Raw genomic sequence first — 6,287 nt, forward strand, 5'->3', positions numbered from 1 at the left:
TTGTATGTAGCCTAAGACTTTTCGTTCAACGAGGGTGAGGAAGGCTACGGCAAGAAGGATTGGGATGATAAGAGAGATAATGTTGATAAAGAACATTTTGTTAGGGAGAGGAATTGAACCTCTGATAATAAAGGTTTAAGTTTTACGCAGTTACCGGGCTCTGCCACCCTAACAAAGCCCCTTTTCTCGGGCTTATGAGGAGATAAACTGGTTAGATTGAGTTGACTTCATCTATTAGTTTTAAGGCGCCTTTGTGAGGTAGGCCTTACATCCCTTGTCCTTTCGTACTGGGGGAGGTTATATAATAGATAGAAACCGACCTGGATTACTCCGGTCTGAACTCAGATCACGTAGGACTTTAATCGTTGAACAAACGAACCCTTAATAGCTGCTGCACCATTAGGATGTCCTGATCCAACATCGAGGTCGTAAACCCTATTGTCGATATGGACTCTTGAATAGGATTGCGCTGTTATCCCTAGGGTAACTTGTTCCGTTGATCAAAAATTATTGGATCAATAAGTGATGTTATATTTTGACTTGTGGGTCTAAATTTTAATCACTCGGGAGTTTTTTTATATTCCGAGGTCACCCCAACCTAAATTGCTAACCCACAATAATGGTGTAATGTTATGCCTTGTAGGTATTTAGTATCCATAAGTTTGGGTTAGTTAATTAAAGCTCCATAGGGTCTTCTCGTCTTATTGTGGCATTCCCGCCTCTTCACGGGAAGGTCAATTTCACTGATTGGGAATAAGAGACAGTTAAACCCTCGTGTGGCCATTCATACAAGTCCTTATTTAGAGAACAAATGATTATGCTACCTTTGCACGGTCAGGATACCGCGGCCGTTAAACAAGTGTCACTGGGCAGGCAGTGCCTCCAATACTAGAAATGCTGGAGGTGATGTTTTTGGTAAACAGGCGGGGTTTGTGTTTGCCGAGTTCCTTTTACTCCTTTTAATCTTTCCTTAAATGCATGCCTGTGTTGGGTTAACAATAGGGTAGATAAGTATTTCATTTTTGGGTTGATATTATCAGATTGTTAACTATCAGTGGTCTATCCGTTTCTGATATAAGCTTATGCGGGGAGAAAATAGTTCTTGTTACTCATACTAGCATTGTTGCTTCTATATTTAAATAGAATGGCCCAGGAGGTATAATTAGGAGTTGATGTAATATGATTGGGATTAAGTTATATTGTTTGTTGAGCTGGAACGCTTTCTCAATTGGTGGCTGCTTTTAAGCCAACTATGGTGATGTTAGTATATACTCTCTAATAAAGGTTGTATCCTGATTCTAAGAAGCTGTACCTTCTTAGACTATATTTTAAATTTACATTAAAATTTTGTTTTTTTTAGGTAAATTTAAAGTTGAACTAAAATTCTGTTTGTGGGCAACCAGCTATCACCAGGCTCGTTAGGCTTTTCACCTCTACCCACAAATCTTCTCACTATTTTGCTACATAGATGAGTTGATCCTTTTAGATTGTTTATGGGTAGCTCGTCTGGTTTCGGGGAGCTTAGCTTAAGTTCTCTTTGTTAAGTCGTTTCTGGCTAGTTCATTATGCAAAAGGTAAAAGGGGTAATCTTTGCTGTTTAATACTGTTAAGATGTCTTTCATCATTCCCTTACGGTACTATCTCTATCGCTCCAATTAAAATTTCTATCTCCTATACTTTTATTATTTAACTAAATGTTTTACTTTATATGTCTGTGATACTTAAGTTTGGGGTTAGTTGGGCTAGCTTTTGTTCAAAGTGGTCATAAGTAATGAAATCTTCTGGGTGTAGGCCAGACGCTTTAGTTAAGCTACACTTTGATTAATCCAAGCACACCTTCCGGTATGCTTACCTTGTTACGACTTGTCTCCTCTTGTGTCTTAGTTAAGTTAATATGGTTATGGTTGTGTCTTATTACTTGAGGAGGGTGACGGGCGGTGTGTGCGTGCTTCATGGCCCTATTCAATTAAGCTCTCTATTCTTAATTTACTACTAAATCCTCCTTCAGTTTTTAATTTCATAAAAACGTTCGTGGAATGTTCTTGGGTAGAAAATGTAGCCCATTTCTTCCCACCCCATAAGTTACACCTTGACCTAACTTTTTTATGTAAAATGATTGTGCTTACTATTCTACCTTTTGAGGGTTTGCTGAAGATGGCGGTATATAGACTGAATTAGCAAAGGGTGGTGAGGTTTATCGGGGTTTATCGATTATAGAACAGGCTCCTCTAGAGGGATATAAAGCACCGCCAAGTCCTTTGAGTTTTAAGCTATTGCTAGTAGTCCTCTGGCGAATTATTTTGTTGTAAAATTATCTATGTTTAGGGCTAAGCATAGTGGGGTATCTAATCCCAGTTTGGGTCTTAGCTATCGTGTAGTCAGATTATTATAAAGTCACTTTCGTGGTCTATTTTATGGTAACTGTAGCTTTTTACGGCTTAGTTAAGTTTTAACTTTAGTGCAAAGGTATCTTAAACACGCTTTACGCCGTGGGCCTATTAGTTTGGGTTAATCGTATGACCGCGGTGGCTGGCACGAAATTTACCAACCCTTTTTAGTATGGCTTAGTCAAACTTTCGTTTATGGCTTAATTTTTATCACTGCTGTATCCCGTGGGGGTGTGGCTTAGCAAGGTGTTATGAGCTACTTAAGAGTGTGCTTGATACCTGCTCCTTTAGATCACTGCTGATTTTAAGGGCATTCTCACTGGGGCGTGGAGACTTGCATGTGTAAGTCTACTAAGAACTAATAGGAAGGCTAGGACCAAACCTTTGTGTTTATGGAGTCGTGCGACTCATCTTGGCATTTTCAGTGCCTTGCTTTATTAATTAAGCTACATTAACTTATACTGAAATTGTAGTGTGTATAATAAATAAAATACATAGTAAATATGAGAGGAAAAAAAAAGGGGATGCTATCTATAGATAGACCACGAGATCGAATGCGTGTAAGACTGTTGTGTTAAGTTAACTAGAGTAGCAATACATTTGTATACAATTTAAATAAAGCTTGTGAGTATTGTATGCACTTAGTCCTGTTTTTGGGGTTTGGCAGGACATAAATAAGTGTATAATAGATGACATGAGTTTATGGGGGGTAAGGGGGGTTTGTATAAGTTAACTTAATGTCTTGCGCGTGTACGTACGTGTACACACGTGTACGTACGTGTACACACGTGTACGTACGTGTACACACGTGTACGTACGTGTACGTACGTGTACGTACGTGTACACACGTGTACGTACGTGTACACACGTGTACGTACGTGTACACACGTGTACGTACGTGTACACACGTGTACGTACGTGTACACACGTGTACGTACGTGTACACACGTGTACGTACGTGTACACACGTGTACGTACGTGTACACACGTGTACGTACGTGTACACACGTGTACGTACGTGTACACACGTGTACGTACGTGTACACACGTGTACGTACGTGTACACACGTGTACGTAGTGTACACACGTGTGTCCTAGAATTATATGTCCTGAAACCATTGACTGAATAGCACCTTGATTTTATGCGTGAGTTGATAAATGATAATGAATAAGTCCAGCTACAAGTTATTTGACTGCATTAGGGCCGCGACGGGCATATTCCCTGAGAGCAGAAGATAAGTTAGAGTTAGTGCCGTTGCGGTCATAGATGAGTGATAGCAGATTCCCCCCCTAAAAATAAAAGATACCAAATGCATGACACCACAGTTATGTGTGATCATGGGCTGATTAGTCACTAGTCCATCGAGATGTCCCATTTGCGAGAATTAGTAGGATTGGAATAAATAGAGTCATGGCCCTGAGGTAAGAACCAGATGCCAGGTATAGTTTCATGATAGTAACCCCCACATTAGCATGGGCCCGGAGCGAGAAGAGTGACATTACAGGCAAGGATTGATGGTTTCTCGAGGCATGGTGATTAAGCCCTTATTGGACTAAGTGATATGCATCTAGTTACTGTTGAGGATCAATGGGTTGTGGAATTGGACTAGACATGTCCTATGTAAAGATATAATATCATGTACATGCTTATATGCATGGGGCAAGCCATTAATGCACGACGTACATAGGGGAGGGAAAGAAGGATTTTTTGGAGATACTGACATAGCACAGTAGAGGTGGTCCAATATATGAATGTAGGGGGTGTCAGGGAATAGTTTAAGAAGAATTTCAGCTTTGGGTGCTGATGGTGGAGCAAGAGCTTCTTCCTTGAGTCTTAGGGAGGGCGACTACTCTCCATTTTTGGTTTACAAGACCAAGGTAATGATTATACTACAAAGACTCTTCATTTTAGAAGATTATTTTCGATAACGCTAATTGTTGGCATTAGAATCAATAGGATGGTGAAATATAGAATTGAGGCGACCTGTCCGATAATGATGAAAGGGTGTTCAACTGGCTGTCCTCCAATCCAAGTTAAAGTGAGAAGATCGGCGACTAAAAGTCAGAATAGGCATTGGCTGAGGGGTCGGAATATTATACTGCGTTGCTTAGATGTGTGGAGGAATGGAATGAATGCTAAAATTAGGATGGAGAATACTAGGGCGAGTACACCTCCTAATTTATTAGGGATAGATCGTAGGATGGCATAGGCGAATAGGAAGTATCATTCAGGTTTGATATGTGGAGGGGTGTTTAGGGGGTTTGCAGGGGTGTAGTTGTCTGGATCTCCTAATAGGTCTGGTGAAAATAAAACTAGTGATATTAAGACTAGGAGCAGGAGTAGGATTCCTAGGATATCTTTAATTGTGTAGTAGGGGTGAAACGGAATTTTGTCTGAGTCTGATGTGATTCCTGAGGGGTTGTTGGATCCGGTTTCGTGTAGAAATAGGAGGTGTACTATTGCTAGAGCTGCGATGATGAATGGAAAGATAAAATGAAATGCAAAGAATCGTGTTAAGGTTGCTTTGTCTACTGAGAAGCCACCTCAGATTCACTCTACTAAGTTGGTTCCGATATAGGGGATGGCGGAGAGAAGGTTAGTGATTACAGTTGCCCCTCAAAATGATATTTGTCCTCACGGCAGTACATAGCCTATGAATGCTGTGGCTATGGTTGCGAATAGTAGTACAATTCCAATGTTTCATGTTTCTATGAATACATAGGATCCATAGTATAGGCCTCGTCCCACATGTATGAATAGGCAGATGAAGAATATGGAAGCGCCATTTGCATGTATATAGCGGATAATTCAGCCGTAGTTAACGTCTCGACAGATGTGGGTGACCGATGAAAAAGCTGTGGCCGTGTCCGATGTGTAGTGTATAGCTAGAAATAAACCTGTTAGAATCTGTAGAATCAAGCATACTCCTAATAAGGACCCGAAATTCCATCAAGCAGAGATGTTAGATGGCGCTGGGAGGTCAATGAATGAATTGTTGACAATTTTGGCTAGTGGGTGGGTTTTTCGAATGTTGGTCATTAATGTTCTTATAGTTGAAATACAACGATGATTTTTCATGTCATTAGTCATGGTTAAATTCCATGTAGGAATAATGATAACATACATTGTATTTATTTTAAGTATCGTTTTTGTGATGAGTTTTGTGGGTTTTGCCACTAAACCATCTCCTATTTATGGTGGGCTTGTGCTAATTATTAGCGGTGGGATTGGTTGTGCGATTGTTCTGAATTTTGGGGGTTCTTTTTTAGGGCTGATAGTGTTTTTAATTTATTTGGGGGGTATATTAGTAGTATTTGGTTATACAACTGCTATGGCTACTGAGCAATACCCTGAGGTGTGAGTTTCAAATAAGGCTGTTCTAGCGGCTTTTATTACTGGTCTATTGTCTGAGTTGTTGACTGCTTGCTATATTTTGAAGGATGATGAGGTGGAGGTAGTATTAAAGTTTAATGGAATAGGGGATTGGGTAATTTATGATACGGGGGACTCTGGGTTTTTTAGTGAAGAGGCTATGGGTATTGCGGCTTTATATAGTTATGGAACCTGGTTGGTGATTGTTACAGGTTGGTCGCTGTTAACTGGTGTGTTGGTTATCATGGAAGTTACCCGTGGTAATTAAGGATTAGTAGGCTGAGAATTATAGTTAGTATGAACGATAGGAAATAGAGCTTGATGAGACCCTTTTGATTTGAAATAAGGGTAGAAGATTTTATTTGGAAATACGAGATTGATTTGGGTAGGATGTTTTCTAGTCAGATGGAGTCCAGAAGTATAGATGCTGATTTCTGGCTGATGGTTAAACTTGTTTTAGGTGTGAGGCGGTGCATAATGGTTGGATAATAGCCAAGGAGGGTGGAAAATTTAAAGTAATTAGATGG

The 6,287-nt window shown here is 40.0% G+C and overlaps 1 pseudogene; it reads right to left on the bottom strand.

The window, feature by feature from the left end:
• Positions 1 to 1,819: 1,819 nt before the first annotated feature.
• On the bottom strand, positions 1,820 to 2,774 carry LOC144310120 (18S ribosomal RNA; annotated as a pseudogene).
• Between the last annotated feature and the right edge of the window lie 3,513 nt (positions 2,775 to 6,287).

Source organism: Canis aureus, unplaced genomic scaffold (assembly GCF_053574225.1).
Source record: "Canis aureus isolate CA01 unplaced genomic scaffold, VMU_Caureus_v.1.0 ptg000431l_RagTag, whole genome shotgun sequence".
Classification (NCBI taxonomy): Eukaryota; Metazoa; Chordata; class Mammalia; order Carnivora; family Canidae; genus Canis; species Canis aureus.